General features: G+C 36.3%; 1 protein-coding gene and 1 pseudogene across 16 annotated transcripts in view; both read left to right on the top strand.

Moving 5' to 3' along the window:
* The window catches only part of ANKS1B (ankyrin repeat and sterile alpha motif domain containing 1B), a 1,163,282-nt gene that overhangs the window by 357,056 nt on the left and 779,950 nt on the right, over positions 1-26,276 (top strand). The window lies entirely within an intron of this gene.
* LOC137202304 (kinetochore-associated protein 1-like) lies at positions 18,339-20,633 on the top strand (annotated as a pseudogene).

The following is a 26,276-nucleotide window of genomic DNA, read 5'->3' as shown; positions in this document are numbered from 1 at the left end:
TCATCATTGGTTCTCTAGAGGATTCATATAAGTAATAACTTTTCCTTTCCAAAGCCTTTTAGGATTGGCAGGTCTGTTCAGCATTTATGAGGTTCCTAGCACTAGGACCCTAATTACTTATGCCCAGACATAAATAGAAAAGTAAACGATCTGTTTTCTCTGAAGTAGACTTCAGTAAGTTAATTTTCCAAAATGGTGCAGGCAGTGTCTAAAGAAAGTTAGCTAATTAGATACAATCTAGGTACTCAACAATGACCAAGTTGAAGCATTCATGAAAGCATAAAAATTATGGAGGAATTGCCTTGAAACACATTGGTACCAGCAAAAAAGTAGTTTCTACTAACATCAAGTTGTTGACCATTTGAAAGTTTCCACCATAATCATGGCCAATGATTCCTAAATCTAAAATTCCAAATTTAGATGTACACATCTAAATTTCTAAATCTTTCTCTTGTTCTCCAGACTTACATATCCAGTATCTACCAGCATCTTAATTTGGATGTCACACAGACACTTCTTAATCAGCAGGTCCAAAGCCAAACTCATCCTGCCCCTCTGCACCTCCTCCAGTATTCCCTATCCCCACTTGCTCCCGCTATCTACCCACTTGCCCAAACTGGAAATTTAGGATTTATCCTGAATTGCCCCATCTCTTTCTCTATAGTCAGTCAGTAATAACCATATTCATAACTTATCCATCTCTTCCTTTTCTCCCTGAATAATTAAAAAAAGAGTCTTAAAATCTCAGGCCTTCTACTAATTTCTTTTCAAAATATTTATATTTTATATTAATATTTAATATTTTAATATTCAAAATATTAACTCTGTAAGGATCTTTCTCTAATATGCAAATATCACAGTGTCATGCTGCAAATCAGAACACTTCAACTGTACCCATCACCTATGAGATAAACTTCTCTGTAGCCAATCCAGTCATTATCATCTGGTTCCTGCTCAACTTTCTAGCCTCTTCTACTTTCTGCTATCTTACTTCTCCCATCTGCCACACCTCTCACACCCTGCATGATTCCCATGCCTCCTCCACCTCCACGAGCCTGGGTGACTCTTATCTCTGTTCTAGTAGGCTGAAAAATGACCCCCAAAGACATTGGGTCCCAATTCTTCGAACCTGTAAATGTTACCTTATTTGGAAAAAGGAGTCTTTGTAGATGTAATTAAATTAAGGATCTTGAGATAGGAAGGTTATCCTGGATTATCTGGGTGGGCCCTAAATGCAATCACATATACTCTTTTTTTTTTTTTTGTGCGGTACATGGGCCTCCCACCGTTGTGGCCTCTCCCGTTGTGGAGCACAGGCTCCGGACGTGCAGGTTCAGCGGCCATGGCTCACGGGCCCAGCCACTCCGTGGCATGCGGGATCTTCCCGGACTGGGGCACGAACCCACATCCCCTGCATCGGCAGGTGGACTCTCAACCACTGCACCACCAGGGAAGCCCCACATATACTCTTATAAGAGAGACAGAGGGAGATTTTACAGATACAGAGAAATTTCAAGATGCTGGCTTTGAAAATTGGAGTGATATGGCCACAAGCCAAGGAATGCTGGCAGTGACCAGAAGCTGGAAGAGGCAAGGGACGAATTCACCCCCAGAGTATGGCCCTGCCCACACCTTGATTTTTGCCCAGTGATAATGATTTCAGTTTTGTGGGCCTCCAAAACTGTAAGAGAATACATTTTTGTTCCTTAAGCCACAAAGCGTGTGGTAGTTTGTTACAACAGCTATAGGAAACTAACACAACTGTTACTGAATCCAACCTTATATTGTTTGAGGCACAACAGGCCAATAAATCCAGAGATGAGTTGTTGGGGTAAGGAATAGTGACTTTATTCGGAAAGCCTGTAGACGGAGAAGGTGGTGAACTAGTGTCCCAGAGAACCATCTTACCTGAGTTAGAATTCTCGCTGCTTTTATAGTAAAAGGGGAGAGGGTATGGCTGGTTGTTGCAAACTTCTCAGGTGCTGGGATCCTTTGCAGCTGTCCACCTAGGTCTGGTCACAATGTTCCTATAAACCTCCAACAGGACAAATGTTATTCTCCGTTCTGCAACTTTTTATCTCTATATGAGTGGAAAAGTGTTACACCTTTAAAGGTCACAGCCTTGAGAATGGGCTATCTTGTATATTTCAGGCTCTAGGCAACATTTTTTTACTAAGGTTCAGAGCCAGCATGACTAAGCACAGGCAACAGAGCACAAGGGTTAGAGCTAAAGGAATAGATCCAGTATGGAGTCAGCTTTGTTCTTCCCTGTTACACAACTTCTATTCCTGTTATTTCCATGAATTCTTACTGCTCTAATACATTATTTACCCTCAACCTGGAATGCCTCTTCTCTGTCTCTTTGTCTGAAAAATTCCTGTTTATTTTTAGTGCATACTCTGTGAAGTCTTTCCAACTCTCTCTGGTAAGTCAGCACTCTTTCCCATTGTGCCTGCTGCTTGTTTGTTTGTTTTGTTGTTGCTTTTTAATATTCCTACATTTATTGTAGGAGTATAAGAGATAGTATAACTACCTCAATGGTTAGGGATACTGGCCACTTGATTCAGTTAGAGATGGTTTGAGTAACTTTGTGCAGGTTATGTTTCTAAGCTTGTTTCTTTATTTATGAAATGGGAATAATAATGGTACCAACCTTGTACGTTTGTTATGAGGATTGAATGAGATAATCTATGTAAATATGATATCTGGTAAATAGTATGTGCTCAATAAATGTTAGCTGCCCATAGAGAACTGTATTTTAATTGTTTTCATGATTGTCTCTTAACTGGAGTATGAGCTCTTTGAAGAAACGGAGAATTATTTTTATACCAAGTGCCTGGCTAGTAGTTTGATTAGTATTTAATGGATAAATAAATAAAATGTATCTTTTACCGTAGGCCTTACTATTAAATCATTATTCTCTTACCTGGAACTCTCAAAATGCCTAATCTGGTTTTCCTTCATCCTTCAAAAATGTGACAGTATATTTTAATCTGTAGAATTTGACAGCATATTAGCTCTCATCTCTATAATGGAGTTCTTATGGAGTTCTTTAAGACTCAGATTGTAATTCCCTACCTCTTGGTAGGGGCTTTAAAAACCAACTTTGTACATAATTCAGGAGATCCACATTTCCTTGCCCCTGTTTTACTTTATACTGAGTTCAGAGGTAGGCTGGCTGAGGGACTTAAAAGAAAAAGCAGGGCTTCCCTGGTGGCGCAGTGGTTGAGAGTCCGCCTGCCGATGCAGGGGACGCGGGTTCGTGCCCCGGTCCGGGAAGATCCCGTATGCCGTGTAGCGGCTAGGCCCGTGAGCCATGGCCGCTGAGTCTGCGTGTCCGGAGCCTGTGCTCCGCAACGGGAGAGGCCACAGCAATGAGAGGCCCACATACCGCAAAAAAAAAAAAAAAAAAGAAAAAAGAAAAAGCAATTTAACATTTAGTTAAAGAAAACTTATTCATGTGTGCAGCTCATTTGTATGGCTTTGCAATCATAGAAGCCAAGAAGTACAGAACTATTCAGTTTTATTTAACAGAAGTATTCAGGATTGCTGATTGCTGGAGATGCTATCATCTGCCTCAGTGTCCATTTTATAGGACCCATTTGACATTTTTAAAAGTCTATCAAAAATGATTGGTATCATTCATCAGAAAAATCTATTATTGTTGAAATCATCTTTGTGGAAATTCTCTTAAAATAATAATGGACATTTTTCCCTGAGGAAGCTTAAATGCAGAGTTACTTTGTACTCCATACTATTGTAAATGCCTTTCAAAAAAAATGAAGTAGAGAGAATGTCTTACATGATTGCATTAAAGATCAGAAGTATGTAGAAGAGGGCTTCCCTGGTGGTGCAGTGGTTGAGAGTCTGCCTGCCGATGCAGGGGACGCGGGTTTGTGCCCTGGTCCGGGAGGATCCCACGTGCCGCGGAGCAGCTGGGCCCGTGGGCCATGGCCGCTGGGCCTGCGCGTCCAGAGCCTGTGCTGCACAATGGGAGAGGCCACAGCAGTGAGAAGCCCGTGTAATGAAAAAAAAGAAAAAAAAAAAAAGTATGTAGAAGAAATACTTGACAGGCTAATGACTTGAATATAATCTTGGGATTTGTTTAGTTAGTCTTCACAAAACTCTTCATTCCTAAGGGAGTATGTTCAAATTTCCTAAAACTATTTAGTAAAAGATATGACGTAATGGTGTGTGTTCATGTAATATACTATGGTGTAATTATCTTTTTATCTCTCTCTCTTTCTCTATAACATTAAATACTTTGCAGTGATTATGTGTTACTCATATAACCTACTACCTAGCTACTATCTGACATATACCTAGTACCTAGCAGACTGCCTGGCACATTGTTAGTCATTAGGCGAATGCAATAAAAAAAACAGATAATACTGACTGTTGGCAAGGATGTGGAGAAACAAGCCCTTATGCACTGTTGATAGGAATTTAAAATTGCGCACTTACTTTGGTGAAATAGTTTTGTGGTTTCTTAAGCAGTTAAACATAAATTTATCATATGACCCAGCAATTCTACTCCTGGGAATCTGTCCAAGAGGAATGATTCTATTCTTTGCTCATCAGTGGCCTCTCTTGGTCTCCTTCCTTGTCTCCCACTCTAATCCCAACAACATAGATGCTTCCTTACTTCTCTTTTTTTGTCCTGTCCTAGGTCAAAGTAATCTAGCTAAATTAAAGATCTACATGGGTAAAGTCCAAAAGCATGAGGAGGTAGAGGTATTTTTATATATAGTAATAACTGATTTGGTAATAAATATCCACGAGAAAATTGGTAATCTTGAGAAAAAATCTAATGTACATTTTTGGGCTAGATATAGGTTCATTTTTTGGTCTCACAATTAAGGAATCACAGAATTTTACAGATAAATCATATTTTAGAGATTAAAATTACATGAAATAAATATTAAAGCTACTGTACTGGGATGAATAGTGTCCCCCTCCTGAAAATTTGTGTCTCCTGAACCTTCAGAATGTGACTTATTTGGAAATATGCTCTTTGCAGATAATAATTAGTGAATATGAGGTCATGCTGGAGTAGGATGGATCTTAAATCCAATAAGACTTGTGTCTTTATAATAAGAGGAGAGAACACAGAGAGATACACAGATGAAAAAGGGCCATGTGATGATGGAGGCAGAGATTGGGGTAATGCAGGTGTAAGCCAAGGAATAGTGGGGATTGCTGGTATCATGAGAAGGAAGAGGCAAGGAAGAACTTTTCCCTAAAGCTTTTAGAGGAAGCACGATCCTGCTGACATCTTGACGTCAGACTTCTAATCTCCAGAACTGTGAGAGAATACATTTCTGTTGTTTTTTTCAACTTTTTGCTGATTTTACTAAGTTGTGGTACTTTGTTATGGTAGTGCTAGGCAGCCAATACACCTCCATATATTGAAAATAACAACATACGTGTTTATTCATATCCAGGAGTTGATTAAATGATTTGTTTTGGGAAGGAAGTTTTTGGCTTTAAAATCATTTCATTAGCCAAACCTGGAGCCCAGCAACTCATATTTCAGAGATGCCATGCATCTATTTAAACTGATGTCACACATCTGCCAAGGAGTCAAACTGTGTTGACTGTAGACACTTGGAAAAATTTAAGTAATTTAGAAAGTTGATGAGTAAATTCTCTACAATTAATTCAGTTATAGAATGGAAGGATTCTATGACTTTCAACAACACAAAAAAGATGTATGCCATGTATTATGTGCAAAGCATGTGTGTTTTATCTTAAATTGTTTTAATTTTAAGTTGTTAAAAGGTGTCGTATGGGGACATTTTTAAATCCAGGTAGATTTACTTGAAACCTTTTCCTTTGATATGAGTTAATGTGTGGGATCATACAGTTAAAGGAATGATCTCGGAATGCTTAGCTAGGCTGTGGCAATGCTAGTTTGTTAAATTGAACATCCTTAGTTTTGTATTTTCTAAAACCACTTGATACATGATACTATTGATAGACTTTCTCATTTTCTAAAAAATACATTTTACATATTTCAGTATTTATTTATTTATTTTTGGCTGTGTTGGATCTTCGTTGCTGCGTGCGGGCTTTCTCTAGTTGTGGTGAGCGAGGGCTACTCTTCCTTGTGGTACATGGGCTTCTCATAGCAGTGGCTTCTCTTGTTGCAGAGCATGGGCTCCAGGCATGTGGGCGTCAGTAGTTGTGGCACTTGGGCTTGGTAGTTGTGGCTCACAGGCTCTAGAGCGCAGGCTCAGTACATGGGCTTAGTTGCTCCGCGGCACATGGGCTTAGTTGCTCCGCGGCATGTGGGATCTTCCTGGATCAGGGCTCAAACCTGTGTCCCCTGCATTCGCAGGTGGATTCTTAACCACTGTGCCACCAGGGAAGTCCCTATTTCAGTATTTAAAATGATATATTCATCTCATTAATTTTTACTTTTTGCTAGGAAAAGAATATAAAATACACCAGCAATTATACTATTTATCACATAATTTGCTGAAGATACCAGAGCAGATGCACATTAGAGTTCTTCAACATAGTTGTACCTATTGCAATAGGGAACAAACTTGTTAAGGTCCTTCTAACTGTATGTCCTGTGTTGTGCTGGCAACTGTAACACAACAGTTTGGGACCTCTTAACTTAAAATATTTCCAACAAAGCCAAATATTGTCAAGAATCAAGTTTCAGCTTACGAAGTCCTTCCATTTGGATCTCATGGAGTTGTTGTCTCATTTAATTCTCGTATGACCATATGAGTTACGTATTAACGTCTATTTCACAGTTGAGTAAATCTGAGGCTAATTGTTGTTATGTGACTTCCCCAAGTGGTAGAGCTCTTATTTGAGCCCTAGTCTGCACCAAAATCTATATGCTCTTTCAGGAATAACATATTGCTTTACCTTGTTTGGATTGAGTTTTAAAGCTTGTTTAAATTTACCAGACTTTATGCAAAAGATTAGAATTTGAATCCCGACTCTTCTATTTATTAACTATGTAACATTAAGCCAGTTCTCTTAACCTCAGCTTTATCTGTAGTAATCATAGCTAACTTCATCGTTCGTTGTGTGCCACTTGTTCTAAGCACTTCACAGTTGAAGTGATTCATTTAATCTTTATAACAACCCTATGAGGCAGATAAATGCCCCTATTTTACACATGGGGAAAATGAGATTCAGAGAGTTTAAATAACTTGCCCAAAGTCACAAACTACTCAGTGACAGAGCATGGACTTTAGCATCAAAGCCTGTGTGCTGTGCTGCCTCTCTGTGAAGGCAGAGATGTATAACACTCATCATGCAGCCTGGTTGTTAGCATAAATGGTGATGTGTCTGTAAGCATTTTGTAAACCAGAAAGGACTAAGGAAAGGTTAGTCATTATGAATAAGAACACTTTTCTTTAATTGTGGGGAAATGTCAGGGTAGGCAGTTTCCTTATAATAAATTTCTATGGAATTTAAATGCTATTGTCACATCCTAATCCTACTGATAAATTTCTTGAAATATTCTTTGAAGCAAGATGTGCATTTTGCCTCATTTAACAAATGAAACTAAGTGTAAATGTTGTCTCCTACTAGTTTAGCAATTCATGTTTTATAATTACTTCTTGATCGCTTGAATTGCTTTAACTAAGGATCATTTGTTGAAGTCAATTAGTGTTTTCTTTTATTAATATGCTAGTATTTGCATGAGAAGAATTCTTAAATATTTTATTTGCTATAGTGTGGTATTTATTGCAGAGAACATCTGTTCCTTTTTGATGCCTAACCATTTCACTAATGAGATGATTTTAGGTATTCTTCATAAATTATCTTATTGGGTGTCTGAATTTCAAACATTTTTCAATAAGACACTGAAATTCTAATTGCAAAATTCTGGGTTCAGTTATCTATATTTGGTCTCTGACAACCAAGGTTAATATTTTCTTTGATAACTGTAATGCCACTTCACTTGATGAGGACTTTCATAGTGTACCTCCTTTTTCTTCTTCATCATCATCTTAATTTTCCTCTTCTTTTTTTCTTCTCTTCTTCCTATCCCCCTCCATGTCTTCTGTGGTTCAACCTTTTGATAGCCTGTATTACAAAATCTCCTCTCTAATTTCTGGCCAAGGATAAAAAGAAAAATAAAATTCTTTTCACTTTTTTTCCATTTCCAATCTTTCTTCAGATGTTAGGTCAGATCCCTTCTTCGAGTTCTGGGGTAAATAACAGAATGAAATTCCCTCACCACCCAGTAGTGAATTAATGGTCAGGCTCCTTCCATTTGGTGCTTTGTCATGACAGGACCATTCACCTCGAAGTGTTAATACTTTAGATATCATATTCACACGTTTCTAGTTGTCATTATGTAGATTGTTTCCTTGATTTAGATAATTCACCAAGATGGTTCTGATCATACAGTTTTGTTAAAATGAACAGAGCTGAAACCTCTCAAAAAGGAAAACATCTTTCTCATCATAATAAAGCCACCATGATATTACTAAGAACAGAGGAGAGTCTTAAAGTATAATATCGTACTCTCCTTATTCACACAGGTTCTTTGGAAATGTGAACCCATTTTGCAGTCCATTTGAGTGTTATTTTAAATAGTTGTACACATTATTTGCTCTATGAAATGTCATCATAGATATGAGGGTCTATATTCCAGTTGTGTGGGCGAGCAAGACTCACTGGCTTTGACTAGGACTGCATTGTGGCTCCTTCTCCCTGACAACCACCATCACGTTTGTGCCACCCTTTAGATCTGGGCCTTGAATGGTGAAGCCGAGAAGTATTCCTCACCTTTGAGAATGGAAAGAACATGTTAAAAGGGACCAAAGTAGCAATTCTAAATGTTTTGGGGTAGGACACTTCTATTCCCTTAAGAATTTTCCGCACTGTGGGAAAAATAATTACTCCTAGAAGCTACTTGTTGTTGGATTGATGAATAATTTTAAATGTTGTGCTGCAGTATGAAAGGAAGGTTCACCAAAAACAGATTTTGTTTATAAGAATAGATTATTATTTTAACCAACACAGAGTGTATGAAAATAACACTTGTTATGTGTCTGAAAACTGTAGTCATGGTTACTTTGACCATAAGAATATATTTTCTCTCCTCTTTATCCTGGAAAGAAATCAAAACATCTGTTTCTGAGATTTTAGGACAATAAATGGCATTAGTTTTTGTTCCAATTCAAGTATAAAGTATTTATATCAAGTGAGATAATTTCTTCAGCAAAGATGTATCTAAAAGGAATTTTAATAATTCTCTTTGATTCCTCTGGGACTAGTTCTGCAAAGTTATTGGAACAATAACTAGCCATCAAATAATAAGATCAGAATTATAGGTTTTATGGGTTTGATTACTGTTTATATCTATATATATAAATTATTTAACCAGCTTTTAAATACATATTGGGTACACGGCACAGTACCAGTGCTATGGAAGATACAAAATAAAAGAAAGGAAAAAATTATAATTGACCTGAAAGGCCTTGAACTCTAAGGAAATACAAGATATTTCTAGAGTAGAACATTGAATTTACAATAATCTGTTCAGTTTGTATGTTAAGTGCAAAGACAATTCAAAGTAAGAAAATAAACATTTAGAGTCAGGGTGATCTCCAAAAAATCAGAGATTTTAAATCTATTTTGTTCAGAATATTGTTTCTCTGATTACCACAAAAATACATGTTCATTGAAGAAAATTTGAAAAAGAAATTGCCTATTAACACCCTGAAATAAACATTGTTTGCTTCAGTGAATTCAGCTAACACTTTCTCTTTTACCTGTAGCTATTTTCTACCTGGAACATTCTTCCCAACTCTCTTCATCTGGCTAATTCTTGCTCATCCTTCAGGGCCTTATTTTAAATGGCACTTGCCTTCAAAAAAGTTTTCACACCTCCTGCATTAGGTCCTCTGCTGATATGCTCCTATTTAATCTCTGGGCTTCCTCTACATTCATGTAATATTTATGATTCTGGACTCTGTGGATGCTGGGAATACAGTGACAAACATGATAAACAGGATCTCTATCATCATTGAGTTGGCAATTGTAATGGAGACAGATAAGAAACAAACAAACAAAAAATGAATATATACATACAATTTTGTTGTAATTACATATAAATGTATATTCCTTACTAGACCACCAGCTCCATAAGGTGAAGACCATGCCTATTTTGTTTAGAGAAGTATATAGTAAATACATGTGTATGTGTGTTTTAAATGAATGGACACTGAAGGCATGAACAAATAAGTTAACCTTTTTGTGCATTTTCTCATATTAATTCATGTACATAAGTGTATGGTCAGGCCACCCAGGATGGCTGTTCTCTTGTTCTCTGTACATCCTCTGCTCAACCTATCCCTGCCTCACCTACACCCTACTCACATGACTGACCTTCCTACATACATGCCCCAGGCCCCAACTAATGATTGTTCTAGCTTTAGATAAGAACTCTCCACTCTGCTTAAAGGGGCATGCCCCTCTGCTGGTTTCCCTGGTAACTGATGAGCCAACCTGAAGTCAATTCCCCCATAACTTGTAACCTCCCCCTGCCCCTGTGAGGGAAGACTGCCACCATGTCCTGCCAGCCATGTGCCACACACAGTGGGGTGTTGCTCCAGGACCTTGCTTCAGACGTGTAAGCTCCCCATCCATTAAACTCTTATGTCTCTGTTGCCGACTCTGGACTCTTTCTTCAGTCTTAAAGCTGGGCAAGTACAGGCCTTCCAGGCCTGCATGGTTAGCCCGATAATAAAATACAATTTTCATATATACTCAAAATTGGAATCTTTCTATGAATACATAGTATACTTTTTCCATTTAACATTATGTCCTATGTGATTAAATGTTTTAATGGTTGTATAATATTTAACTATAAGAATGTACTAGAATGATTTTTAATCATCACCTATTGAGATTCTTATTTTCACTCTTTTCCTGACTCAGAACTACACATTCATTTAGATTGTTGCCAGTAGTTTACTGTTACGAATTATGTTCTGATGAATACCTTTATGCATAAATCCTGTATCTTTGATTATATTTACTTGGAAATATTGAATCACCGGACAGAGGTTATTATCTTTTTAAGGCTTTTATATAGATTGCCCAATTGTATTCCAGAAAGGTAAGTTATAGTTTATTAAGGGACAATTTAGATAATTTCATTAGGTTTTTTCTTTTGTTGGCTTTTTTAATCCAATAGCATTTCAATGAAGAGACTATATAATGTATGCTTGGATTGTTTTATTTTTCTTCCCCCCTACTCAACACTTTCCAGCAGTGTTTCAACTTCTCCTATCTTTTGAGGTTAGCCATATGATTAAAATGATCTTTTAATATTCAAAATATTAATTTTGTTGTAAGATTTTTTCTTTGTTTTTTTTAAATTAATTTTTATTGGAAATTCTTTAGGTTTTGAAACTAGCAATGGATATGACCTAATCAAAAGGAGGCTGGCAGGTGCAAGGGCACTGAACCGAGAAGTATCAACAATTAATTGTATCAACTAGAAATGCTTGTGTTATATTGTGGAGTGACGAGGGATAGGCTTGGAACTCTTGGGACAAGTGAATGCTAGATGAGAGAATTTCAGTTTTTTAAAATAGATGTTTGGAAGCCACTGTAAGATTTTGAGAAGGAGAGGGACAAAACTGTTTCTGGAGGTAAACATGTCTTTACTCAGATTAGTAACTTGGTGACTTTAAGCAATTGAATTTACTACTTAAATTTCAGCTGTGTTTCACTCACTTTCCAAAGGGCTTAGGGAATCCAGATACCTTTCTGTTCTCTGTCGCATACCACTACAACGGTGGGAGATTTGTGGGAGGCTATTTCAAGTCTTCTCTACTCAGATACTTCTCTGAACCATTTTTAACCCACTGCATGGGCACACCATGTTGGACATAGCATTCCTCCCTCTCCCTCCCTTTCTTCCTCCTCCCCTCCCTTCCTTCCTCCCTCCCTCCCTTCCTTCCACTTATATTTATTAACAACATGCATGATTCTATGAAAAGCCAGCTTGAAACCTGGTCGTTCTGACCCTCAAGAGCAGTGTGTTCTGAGGACAGCTGCCTGTAGCTCTCTCTTGAACTCCACTGGTGTGTACACCTTGATGATGTTGTGGTACTGGCCTTCTGGCACCATGTGATCTGGCCCTTCCCTCTCAAAGGGGAATAGACTGGGGTCCCATTTGATGGCATCTGCATGTAGCTCCCTGGGATGCAAGTTGCAACTCCTGCAGAGCTTCCTGCTGGGGCCAAACATGGACCTGATGACATCCCTCTCCATCTTATGCTCTCACTGCTTATACAGGGAATACTTCTTTAGAAGCTGAGCTCTCATCTCATCTCTTCCAAGAGGAGTTCCACCTGAGGCTGCTGTTTCGCTTTATCCAAGAACTCACAGGGCTAATAAAATCCTCAAAGGGAATTAGCTCCTCGCTAGGCGTTCCTCTTTTTCAAATGTTCCTTTGCTGCTTGGTTTTTTTAAAGATTTAACTACCTCTCTCACAGAGCTTCTGCTGTCATGGGAACAAGTTCCCAGAAGGTCAGCAATGAAACTTTCTGGTAGGTGTCTCTAATCTATGTCTGCCAAATTCCCAAAGTGGCCATGGCCTTTAGGCTGTTTCCAGGCACACACCCTTTTGCAGTCAGGGCCCATGTGCCCCACACAGAGATCCAGACATAGCATTTCTTTAAAGAGAGTTTAGAATGTCTCTCGTTTGTGCCAGGGAAAGTGAGGAATAAATTTCACTGACTAGAGATTCCCCTAATCTTATCGGGAAATGGAAGGTATCATAATTGAGGAGGAATGGAAACATTCATTGGTTTAATATTTCCAAAATATTGTCTCTGTTACATTATTATTAGATGTGGCATTTAAGAAAGTTTATCATGGCACTAAACTCAAGGTGAGCTGAGCGTGAAGACAACGTGGAAGTAGGTCATATACTCTGTGCTTACCTCTAGGAAACCATTTAATTAGAGTATGATATGCTGCCCCGTAAGAAAGTTCTAGAAAATCCAATATAATTTGTAATTTCTCTGGGAAAAATCCTCAGAATATAATTTTTCTTTACTGAGAGTGCACCTGAAGTATTATCTTTATGTATAAAAGGTTAAATTTTTTTCTCTAAACACAAATTTCTGGCAGCACTCTATTAATCATCATAAACTTTCTCCCAGAGTTCAAAAATCCTTTTAGAAAGAGGGGAGAAAATGAATATTTTTCCTCTGTAGAATGTAAATGAACCTTTGGTGTAAGTCATGTGGCTCTATATCGAATAACCAGGCAGTTTATTAATTCTCAGGGTTTTTTAGCTCAAAGCATTTTTATGTGCATTGTAATTTGTCTTGAAGACTCAGTAGTGGTGTTGTACTGTTCTTTTTTCTATTTCCAGAGCTGAAACTTCAGATACTTGTTCTTTTCTATTAAGTTTGCATTGTTTCATTATATTTACCCTTAATATTTCAAGATTTTCTTCACAGTAGAAAGGATAGGCAGTACATTATAATATCTAACCCAGTGTGACTTGTACACTTATGCTGAAGATCTATTTAGTTCTCATCACTCCCTCTCCTCCTTTGGTGCCTACATTAATCTTTTGGTTCTTTCCTTTACTGCTTGACTGGATGACTTCTCTTTATCCTTTCAGTCCCTGAATGTTGATATTCACCACAATTGTATACCATGGATTCAACTATTTTCTACCTAAATATTTTTCCTGAGCTACAGATCCATTTAAAACTACTTATTGTATCAGCATCTTGGTCTGAATGCATCAGAAGTGCCTTATGTTGCAACATATCCAAATGTGAAAGTTCTTATATTTTCCTCTAAATTGCCTTGAAGCATCGTCATCCACCCTTAAGAAGCTGGAACATTTAGCATTTTCTGTGATCTGCTCTTTTCATTGCCATTGCACTAATTTAGGACTCATTTTCTCTTTACTGAGGTCACAAATAAAGTTAGAAAAGATCTTATTATAATACACAAGTTTGATTCACTAAAATAAAAAAATAAAGACTGAACAATATAAAAAGGTTAGAGATGACATATTATACATCTTAATGAGCAATGATGAGCATTGTAAAATTATTCCATTTGTAATCACTTGATCCTTAGAAACTTCTTAGACTTTCTATTTCCCTCAGTTTCAGTGTCATGGCTGTACATTGATTTGCTTTTTCGTAGATATATTCATACTGAGAGGTCTTTTTCAGTATGTGCTCCTGTGTCAGATTCTGATGTTATGACATGTGATTATTGACTTCTACCACCTCAGTGTCAATGTGATCCTCGTGAAATGATCTTACAGTATATTGGAAGCATACTCTATGTATGTACCAGCAGCCTCTCTTCTTATAATACAAAAGGTAGTAAGATCTGATGCAATAGCTTCTTTACCTGCTCTGCTTTTGTTTTATCTCCTTTTTGTATTGCTAGGTAAAATATCTAGGTAGAAAAATCTAGATATCCTTTTTGTATTGCTGTCCCTTGCTCCCACTTTTTCTAATTATTCTCATCAGTAAAAACTTAGAGTACAATCAACATCCTTTTAATAGCAAAAAGGATATATATAATACATTTTAATACAATGGATTTTTACATAAAAGGATTTGAATTTGGGAATGCATTACTGTATTTCATAGGGCTTTGTGTTGTTAACCCAATTTTCATATGCTTATGCTCATGACATTATAAAATTAAGGTGCTGGTAGCCTTTTCTGGATAAATTGTTAAATGCCTAATTTCTCCATCTATTCTTTCTGTTTCCTTCCTTTTCTGCCTGCCTTTTTAAATTGTTACTTCTGGCAGGTGCATATTTTCCAAAATGAACACTGTTGTGAAAAAAAAAAAGAGTCTCTGGGTTCTTTAAGAGCAGAAGGATGCACTTCATTTTAATTTCTTCAGAGAAGGTGATCTCAAGAGGTCAGTGCAAACATTGCCAGGTACATTTTAAATAGTCATATGAGGGAGCAGATGTGCGCCAGTGTTGCCCTGAGGAAAAGGTATTAGTGATGTATACCTGGATCTATGTCTGTACTTTGTTTCCTCAACTAAAGTTAAAATACCTGGGATCCCACAATATTTTTGTTGTCTATCCTACCACATGGGGATATAGTATTGTGAAAGGAGATTCATAAATATTTGTTGATCCATGATCTAACCCTGCCTGAGTGTTTATACAATGCCACGTATGCTGAAGAAACAACTTGGCATTAACTGGGAAAAAAAGCCCAGCATTTATTTGTTGCTTATCTATGATTTACATAATTTTCCAATTTTACTTCACAGTCATTTATTCATGAATAAATGGAGTAATTCTAATGGGGATAAAACAGGACTGATCATAAAATAGTGTTAATAATTTATTGGAAATCTAAAGAAGCTAGATATAATATGTTTCAAATCAGTACCATTCATTAACTTTTAGCCACTGTATTATGTACAGCACCTAGCCCACTGAGAATAGTAAATGTTTATAATTAATTATAGTAATTCCCCTTTCCCATTTTATTCTCGAGGTCTACTTTGAGAAAAGAAATGGCAGTTTATATACTTCCATTTATATTTGTTGTGTTTCTTTAGGTTTTTCATTACTTAGCTCAGATACCAAGAATCAGTTGTTTTGTTTTCTTCTTACAATAAAACAAAAACAAAAAAACCTCCTACATTTTGGTTTCAGTGATTAACTGTGGTGTTCCCAGAGTAATGTAGTGTATATATAACAAAAGAATTAATGGTATAATCTTCTGGGAGTATACCTGTATGTGCTGTGTCTCTTCCTCCATCTTTAAGTCTTAGAGCACTTGGTTCCTGACAAAGCACTATATTTGGTAGTGGTACAAGAAGCATTTCTCATTTCTGGAACTAGATGCGTTCCTGCAAAGCCTTATGTAAAAGTATATGTTAAATATAATAAAGGGGGCTAAATATTTCAGGAAAATGCGGAGTGGAATATTTTGTGAAATACAGCCATCTTCACTTTTTTGAAAATAAATAGCAAACATTAATTTTGGTGCCTGACACTTTATTTCTTGTTGTTGTATTGACATGTAATTTATTTATAATGAAATTCATCTATTATAGTTATACAATTTGTTGAGTTTTGACACGTGTGTACTATATTGAAACTACCACCACAATCAGGATATAGATTTCCATTATCTGAAAAAGTTCCCTTATGTAAATTTGCAGTCAGTCCCGTCCATACCCAGGCCCCAAGCATTCTTTGATCTGTTTGCTTACTCTATAGTTATGCATTTTCTAGATGTTCATATTAATACAGTCAAGTAGTGTGCATTCTCTTGTCTTGGCTTTATTCACTCAGCATGTTTTTGAAATTCATCTGTGTATCAGTTGTTTGTTCTTTTTATTGCTGAGTAGCATTGCTTTTTATGGATATAGCAAAATTTGTTTTTGTGTGGACATAAGTTTTCAACTCCTTAGGTAAATACCAAGGAGCATGATTGCTGGATTATGTGGTAAGGATATATTTAATTTTATAAGAAACCATCCAGTGGTCTTCCAAAGTATCTGTACCATTTTGCATTCCCACCAGCAATGAATGAGAATTCCTGTTGTTTCACATTTTCCCCAGCATTTGATGTCATCAGTCTTCTGGATTTTGGCCATTCTAGTTGGTGTGTAGTGGTATCTCATTTTTAATTTTAATTAAGTCAGCTTATCAATTCTTTTTTTCATGGATTATGCCTTTGGTGTTGTTTCTAAACAGTCACCACCAAACCTAAGGTCATCTAGATTCTCTCCTATGTTATCTTCAAGGAGTTTTATAGTTTTGCACTCTATATTTAAGTCTATGATCTTTTTTTTTTTTTGATGTGGACCATTTTTAAAGTCTTTATTGAATTTGTTACAATATTGCTTCTGTTTTATGTTTTTTGGTTTTTTGGCCATGAGGCTTGTGGGATCTTAGCTCCCCAACCAGGGATCGAAGCTACACCCCTTGCATTGGAAGGCAAAGTCTTAACCACTGGACGCCAGGGAAGTCCCATGTGATGTATTTTCAGTTAATTTTTGTGACAAGTGTAAAGTCTGTGTCTAGATTCTTTTTTTGTTGTTGTTCATTTGTTTCAGCACCATTTGTGAAGAGACTATCTTTGACCCATTATATTGCCTTTGCTCCTTTGTCAAGGATCGGTCAACTATATTTATGTGGGTCTATTTCTGGACTCTCTGTTCTGTTACATTGATCTGTTTGTCTGTTCTTTCACCAATGCCATCCTGTCTTGATTACTGTAGATTTATAATAATAATTCTTAATTGCTAATGTAAATGGTATTGTGTTTTTAATTTCAAACTCCACTGTTCATTGCTGGTATGTTAGGAAAGCAATTAATTTTTGTATATTAACTTTGTATCTTGCAACCTTGCTGTAACCACTTAGTTCCAGGAGTTTTTGGTTGATTCTCTTGGACTTTCTACATAGGCAGTCATGTCATCTGCAAATAAAGACAATTTTAATCCTTCCTTCCCAATCTATATACGTTTCATTTCCTTTTCTCTCCCAGTGGCATTAGGAAGGATTCCAGTACAATGAAAAGTAGGGTATGAGGGTTATTCTTGTCTTGTTCCTTATCTTAGTGGGAAATCTTTGAGTTTTTCAGCATTAAATGTTTTAGCTATAGGTTTTTTGTAGTTTTTTTTTTTTATCGATTTGAGGAAGTTTCTCTCTATTCCTAGTTTACTGAGAGCTTTTATCATGAGTGGTTGTGAATTTTGTTAAATACTTTCCTGCATCTATTCACATGGTCATGTGATTTTTCTTCTTTAGTCTGTTAGTGTGATGGATTACATTAATTGATTTTCGAATGTTGAACCAACCTTGCATACCTAGAATAAATCTCACTTGGTTGTAGTATATAATCCTTTTTCATATTGTTGCATTTGATTTTCTAATATTTTGTTGAGGATTTTTGCATCTATGTTCATGAGACTATTGGTCTTAGTTTCTTTCTTTTGCAGTATTTTTGTCTGGTTTTGATGTTAGGGCAATGCTGGCCTCAGTGAACGAATTAGACATATTCCCTCTGCTTCTGTCTTCTGAAAGAGATTGTAGAAAATTGGTATAATTTCTTCCTTAAATGTTTGGTGGAATTTAACCAATGAACACATCTGGGCCTAGTGCTTTCTGTTTTGGAAGATTATTAATAATTAATTCAATTTCTTAATAGATAAAAGTCTGTTCGGGAAATTTGTGGTATGGACTCTAAAGAGACTAGGAGTGTCTGTTGGAGCCCAGAAGCGGGGGGATGATAAACTTGAGTGTTCCTCTTTAGTTTCTTCAATTGCAGGGAAGGCAGTAGTTTCTGACTCAGGAAAACAATCTCAGCAACATGTGGAACGATATTGAGCTGCTAACGATGATACAGGAAGTGGGTACCTAAGTGTTGGTTCAAGAAAAGAACATGGAACTGCTTTATATCAAGTAGATTTACTAGCAAACATCTCCTCTGGAAAGTTACTGAAGTGGATGTGGTTGGCGAGTGTCAAGAAGGAAAGTTTCTTTTGGTTGGGGAGCGAAGTGGCAACTTAAAAAACAAACATTACTCACCAACGCTTTTGTTCAGAAAGCTAACGATGAAAATCAGTGTACTTACCGAATCTTATTGGGGAAGATAGTTCAAATGAAGGCAGCTTTTATATGTTGCTTCTTACAAACGATGGATTTTTTTGTATTACAAACCTTCAGCTTGTAAAAATTCAACAAGCGATTGAAAAGGTAGACTTCCATATGGCAAAAAAGTTACAAGGACAAATCAAGTCCAGTTTTATTTCTACTGAAAATTATCATACCCTTGGTTGTCTCAGTCTTGTGGCTGGTGATTTAGCAAGCGAAATCCCTGTGATAATTGGGGGAACCGGTAATTGTGCATTCTCAAAATGGGCACCAGATTCTTCTAGGAAAGGGATGACCTAAGTTAAGAGTGTTATTGATGCAGAGATTATTGAAGTTGCAAAGAAGTTCCAGCTGATGGACAATCTACTTTTTGTTTTTGATACCAATAATGTGCTGAACTTATGGGATATTTACATCCTAACTCCCATATGGAACTGGCCCTCCCTTCACATAGCAGAGTTTCTTCTCACCATAGAAGCAGATTAGCCTTCATCAATCATGTGGCAAGGAGTTACAAATCTCACATTAGTAGCTCTGACAACTACTACTGCTAATAAGATGAGAAACTTCATGGTCTATTCATTACCTATGATGGAAATACTGTATTCTTTGGAAGTATCTAGTGTTTCTTCTTTGGTCCAAACAGGAATTAGCACAGATACCATATACCTTCTGAAAGGAATTTGCAAAAATGATCCAGAACTGTCTGAAGACTCAGTCTCTGTTTTAGTACTCAGATGTGTTACAGAAGCTTTACCAGAAAACAGACTGAGTTGGTTACTTCACAAACACAGATTTGCTGAAGCCGAGAGCTTTGCCATTCAGTTTGGACTAGATGTTAAGCTTGTTTACAAAGTAAAATCAAATGACGTATTGGAGAAACTAGCTTTGAGTTCTCTGGACACCAGTGAGCAGGCCAAATGGCAAAAACTTGTAGATGAAGCTAAGGAAAATCTGCATAAAATCCAGGACTATGAATTTGTGGTGAATTACTGCTTGGAGGCTCAATGGATAACCTATGAAACTACCCAGGAAATGCTAATTATGCCAAAACCAGACTTTTGAAGAAAGAAGATAAAACTGTTCCTGTCTATTCTGATGGCTTAAAAGAGGTACTGAGGGCTCATGCAAAGTTGACTACTTTTTATGGAGCATTTGGACAAGAAAAATTCAGTGGTAACTCTTGGATTGAATTTCTGAATAATGAAGATGACCTTAAGGATATTTTTTTACATCGAAGAGAGGGGAACCTTGTTTGTGCACAGTACCTTTGGCTGAGACATCGGACAAACTTTGAAAGCAGATTTGATGTGAAAACGCTTGAGAACTTGCTCAACTCAATTTCTACACCAGTCTCCTTGCAAAAGCTTTGTCCATGGCTTAAAAATGATGTGATCCCATTTGTGAAAAGGACTGTACCTGAAGGACAGAAAATTCTTGCAAAATGATTGGAACAAGCAACCAGGAACCTTGAACTAACTGATAAGGCAGAATGGCCAGAAAATGGGCTTCAACTGGCAGAGGTATTTTTTACAGCAGAAAAACCATATGAGTTAGGATTGGTGACCTTTTGGTGTTGGAGTTCCTTGGATTATCAAAACACAGAAGAAGTATGTCAGTTAAGGACTTTGTTAAATAACCTGCAAGAGTTAATCACACTGCATAGGAAATACAACTGCAATTTGGCCCTCTCTGATTCTGAGAAGGAGGATACAACCACCGTTGTATTCCGAATGTTTGATAAAGTGCTGGTCCTTGAGCTTAGTCCTTCCATCTTCTAGAAGTTTATAAGCGTTTACATGAGGGAACATGACTTGCAGGAGGAGGAACTGCTCCTTCTGAACATAGAGGATTTATTGACGAGATGTAGCTCAAAGTTCACCTCATTCTTTGATACAGCATGGGAAGCAAAAGCTATGGCAGTAATAGGATGTTTATCTGACACAGATGTAAGTAAATAGTGATCATATAGATTTTCCTTCTGAGCATTGCATCCTTTCTTAAAACTTTTTTTCTGGTCACAAAAGCAACATATATTTGTTAGGGAGAATTTGTGTAATATGAAAAAAGAATAAAAAGAAAATAAAAACAAAACAAAACAAAAAGTCTATTCAGGTTGCCTATTTCTTCTTATGTGAGTTTTGGCCACTTGTGTCTTTTAAAGAATTGGTCCCTTTCATCTAGGTTACCAAACTTGTGGGCATAAAGATGTTTGTAGTATTTCTTATTTATCCTTTTAAAGTCCATGGTATTTGTAGTGATGTACCCTCTTTCATATCTGATATTAGTAGGTTTTGTCTTTTTTTCCTTAGTTAACCTGGCCAGGGGCTTATCAGTTTTATTGATTCTTTATCCCAAAGAACAAGATTTTGATTTTATTGATTTTCTCTACTGGTTTTCTGTTTTAAATTTCATTGATTTTGCTCTATTTTTTAAAAAATATCATTTGGAATTCTACCTTATGGTCTGGTGTTTTATTTTATTTACTTATTTATTTAAAAAAATTTTATTTATTTATTTGGTTGTGCTGCATCTTAGTTGTGGCAGGCGGGCTCCTTAGTTGCAGGTCTCGGGCTCCTTAGTTGCGGCATGCAGGCTCCTTAGTTGTGACATGCAAACTCTTAGTTGCAGCATGCATGTGAGATCTAGTTCCCTGACCAGTGATTGAACCCAGGCCCCCTGCATTGGGAGTGCAGACTCTTATCCCCTGCACCACCAGGGAAGTCCCTGATTTTGCTCTAATTTTTATTATTTCTTTTCTTCTGCTTACTTTGGATTTAACTTGCTCTTCTTTTTCTAGTTTCCCAAGATGGAAGCTTAGATGATTGATTTTAGATCTTTCTTCTTTTCTAATCTATGCATTAAAAGGTATAAATTTCCCTCTACCCACTGCTTTCCCTGGATCCCACGAATTTTGATAAGTTTTATTTTCATTTCATTTAGTTCAGAATATTTTTAATGTCTCTTGAGATTTCTCTTTTGACCTATGTGTTGTTTAGAAGAGTGTTATTTAATCTCCACGTATAATATTTGGGAATTCTCTTTCTGTTATTGATATCTCGTTTAATTTTGTTGTGATCTGAGAGCAGATATTGTATGATTTCTATTCTTTTAAGTTTATTTATTTATTTTTTATTTTTTGCGGTACGTGGGCCTCTCACTGCCGCAGCCTCTTCCATTGCGGAGCACAGGCTCCAGACAGCGCAGGCCCAGCTGCCATGGCTCACAGGCCCAGCCGCTCCGCGGCATGTGGGATTTTCCCGGACACATCAACCCGTGTCCCCTGTGTCAGCAGATGGACTCTCAATCACTGCGCCACCAGGGAAGCCCTTTTAAGTTTATTAAAGTGTGTTTTATGGCCCAGAATATGGTCTATTTTGGTGAATGTCCATGTGATATTGAGAAGAATGTGTATTCTGCCGTTGTTGGATGAATAGATCTATAGATCTGGTATACCAAGTTGATTGGTGGTGTTGAGTTCAACTATGTCCTTACTGATTTTCTGCCTGCTGGATCTGCCCATGTCTGATAGAGGGTGTTGACATCTCCAACTAAAATAATGTATTCATCTATTTCTCCCTCCAGTTCTATCAGTTTCTGCCTTCTGTATTTTGACACTCTATTGTTAGGTGCATACACAATAAAGATGATTATGTCTTCTTGGAGAATTGACTCCTTTATCATCATGTAATGCTCTTCTTTATCCTTGATAACCTTCCTCACTCTGAGGAGGTTTTCTTTTGATTTTATTTCCCCAGTGAAATAACAAACATGGCTATTAATTGAGAATGACATGAGAAATGGTATGCTGGAGGAGAAAACTGAAAGTCTGAAAGAGTCATATTGGAGAGTGGAAAATACATTTTTCTCTGAACAATGTTAGGCTGCTTTGTTTGGTTTTAGGCAGAGAGTTACATTTAGCCAGGATTGGGATTTTTCAGGTAAGTACAATAAAGAGAAAAAAGAGGTTGATTATGATGAGTGAATGTCACTATAAGTTATAAATTCTAAATTATTCCTGGCCATAGAAAAATATATAAAGTTTCATTTTATGAGGCTAACATAATGCTGGCACTTAATCCCAACTAAGATAACACCAAAGTAAAAATTTTTTAAAAATTAACTCTCTCATGTCTATGTATATCTAGGTATAATATTACAAGAGAATATAGCAATTTAATCACAAGATGATGCCCATGACCTAGTAGAATCTATTCTAGGACTGAAAGGATGGTTAAACATCAGGAAATCAATAATATCTTTCATTGCATCAATAAATTAAGGAACAAAAAGCTATATTAGTATATCAGTAGATACTGAAAATCTATTTGTGGACTAAATAGATTTTCAGTATATATTATGATTTTCTAAGACTCTACTCTTACGGGAATTTTAGCAAGTAGCTTGATTTGGATAGCATCATGTTCTATCTATTTAAGGCAACATACTTGCTCTTTTAAAAGTTTTACCTGATCAATCTCCTTATCCATAAAATAGAAATTATAAAATAAATGGAGATATTATGCTTAAATTATTTTGTGATTTAAATGATATAACACATTCAAAATGCATTGTAAGAATTAAAATGTGACATATATGTTTAATTATTGAAACATAATTATTTGTCTTATTAAAGCTCCATATGCACCTATAATTGCTGTTATTGCAGATATGGGAATTATTATAATGTATAAAAATAATTACATATATCTACAGTTTTCTTGGGTTTTTAGGCTTACCACCTGAATTTTACCGATTTAATGTTGCCTCATAATTATATTACAGTATGAAAATTTATATTTATTGTTCTCCCAGCCTGAAGTAGTTTCCCTGTTGAATAAGCCCACAAGTACCTTGAATGCAGCACTTCAAATTTTATACATTTTGGTTAAAAGTGAAATTTCCAAATATTAGAGACTATAACTGTTGAATTTAATAATACATTAGAATTATAAAATCGATTTGAATTATAAAATTGCATGGCTTATATTTGAATAACCAGGTTTACAGAGCATGCATTAGATTTCCTGGCATAAGGTCAATCCCATGTTATCTCAGAAAACTTCAGGAAAACGTAGTGTGGGAGATGGAACACTTATTTGGAAACTTAAACTTTTATATAGTAATTAACATTTATTTTCAACTTTTAGAAAAATTTTATTTACATTTTTTATCCTTGTTTAATTTCCATTCAAGATTCTTTTAATCCAATTGCTTAAAATTTTTATGATTGCTTATTAATATTGAAAATATAATACTTGATTCCTAAACATTGGAATATAATTAACAGTAAGGGGCCTTCATCTTACAGATGGAGAAACTGAGATTCAGAGAAATTAAGCTCCCAGGGTCATAGATCTAGTTAGTGGCAAATCTAGTACTATAACCTAGTTTTCCTGATTGTCATCCCATCTCATTCTTATTTATCTTACACCAAATTCTTCTCAAATCTCTCATGGACTGGGTGTCACATGCATATATTTTATACATATTTGGATTTTATTTGATTGTTTATTTGGGGGTAGTCCAGAGAGCTAGGTAAAATGCTTTAAAAATTAAGTCTTCATAGACTATTAGACTAGCTCCTAAACACACCATTTATGTGTTTGTCTTTAGAATGTTCCATTCCCTTCTTTTTGTTTCAGGTCAACCAAGTCTTATTTATATAAAGAACACCTGTACCTAATAATAACCTGGCTATAGGAAGCCCTTAGGGCAACTCTATAATTATTGAAATAATCAAGTCCCTTTGAGAAAACTCATTTTCTGAATGATGCTATTCTCCAAAGTGTTGGATTAAACTACCTCAATTGGTAGAGATCTCAGATTTCAGAAAGCCCTTTAAATGTAGAAGAATACAAATATAGGAAACGTGTTTGTGTAGTGTATTTGGACGCTTCTGGGTTTCCTCATCACAGCATACTTAAAATAAACATTTGAGAGTTAGACAGAAATAATACCACTCTATGCAGACTGAATACTTGTCAGACACTACCTTCTCTTATTGTGATTCTAACAACACTTAATCATTATATATAAATATAGAACAGAGTTGTTCTGACCAAAATTTAAATAATATCGGTGGCACCAGTTACTGAGTCTCCAAAGTCCTTTTTAAGGGTTGAGGAGAAAGTAGGATGTGGTTAGGCTAGATTTTATAAACATATTATACTAACTCATATTGTTTTCAAAAAGACATTTAGATATTTGAGCTTTTAAAAACTGGAATAATTCGCCATTACATTATAATATCTCAATAATCTAAAAGTCTGTATAATGCACAGAAGAGCTGTACATTGTACTTTTAATAAGAAAAGTAAATCTTTTAAAAATCTCTTATAAGGTTAGTTTGAAATGTCTTATGGGGTTTGCTTTTAAGGAAGGCCTCAGCAACTTTAAAAATAAATTTGAGAACTACTTGGAAAGATGCCTAACAAGCTCTATTTTATCTGCTTTGGGAAATATGACTTTTTCCGTATTTTCTTAGATTTATTTGCTTAACATAAGTAGAACAGAATTTATATATATTATTAAACCTATCTTAAAAATTGATCATAAAAGTACATGCCTTAAATGTATTTTTAAAAAGTACGTGCATGTACTTTTTTAAGGCATACTAATATCCAATTTTCTTATTATTGAAAAGTTCAAACATATTATAGAAGTAGAGAGAATAGTATGATGAAGTTCTTTGTACCAGTCACCCAGCTTCATCAGTGATCAACATTTTACCAATCTTGTTTCATTTATCCTCCCTCTTTTTTTTTTTTTTCTGGAGTATTATAAAGCAAACCCCAGACAACAATCTTAACAATAAGCAATATTGTTGCTTATTAGATATGAATCTTTACACAAACTGGTGAGTGAAAGATGTTCAGAAAGTGTAAAATAGAGTGGGAGCAGAGGGGTCACACTTACTCCGGCTCCTTGGTAAACAGTGGCAGAAGTAATATGCAAGGCTTAAGAATCCTTACTCTTCACTCCTTGCCAGAGCAACCGAACAATGTTCGGTTGTGTCATGTGCACTTGTGCCCTTGTGGGGAATGATGATGGTAAGGTCCGTATGAGATGCTGAGCAACGCACCCTGCAACCTTGTTGCTGGATGGGGTTCCCTGAGATAACGACTCCTAACTGACTAGGGTATAGGAGGCTTGTAGTAGTGCTGTTGAGATCAATACCTGTGGAACAGAAGTGAAATGGAAGAAGCAGGACTGGACAGAGGGAGAAGTTGAGCTGGAAAGTAGTCTCAACAGAGGCCTTAGCCAACCCTATGGTAAATTCTGATCAGGACGGCAGACCTTCGGATCAGTAACTGGGGCAGTCCAGGGGCAGGTCACCATGGAATGGGGGTGGATATTGGATATTGGGTGAGGAGGTTGTCTTCAGCCAAGGCAATCCCTATTTATTGCTGATTACAACAAACAGCTTTCCATAAGCAGCACTCCCAGCAGCCTGGGGAATAAATCCTTCCTCCCTGAAGTGGAATCTGGGCAGCATATCAGAGTATCCACTGCACATATTTTTAGCAGGAAAATCTGTTTGTACATTTTAGGTTTTTCCTAGGTAGGAAAGTTATTAAATGCTTTTATGTGCTAGGTATTTTACATACCTTATTTTTAAAAATTTTTTATATGGGAATATAGTTGATTAACA

Source organism: Pseudorca crassidens, chromosome 11, assembly GCF_039906515.1.
Source record: "Pseudorca crassidens isolate mPseCra1 chromosome 11, mPseCra1.hap1, whole genome shotgun sequence".
NCBI lineage: Eukaryota > Metazoa > Chordata > Mammalia > Artiodactyla > Delphinidae > Pseudorca > Pseudorca crassidens.
Note: the sequence above shows the minus strand (reverse complement) of the source record. Positions and strands in the feature narration are given on the sequence as shown.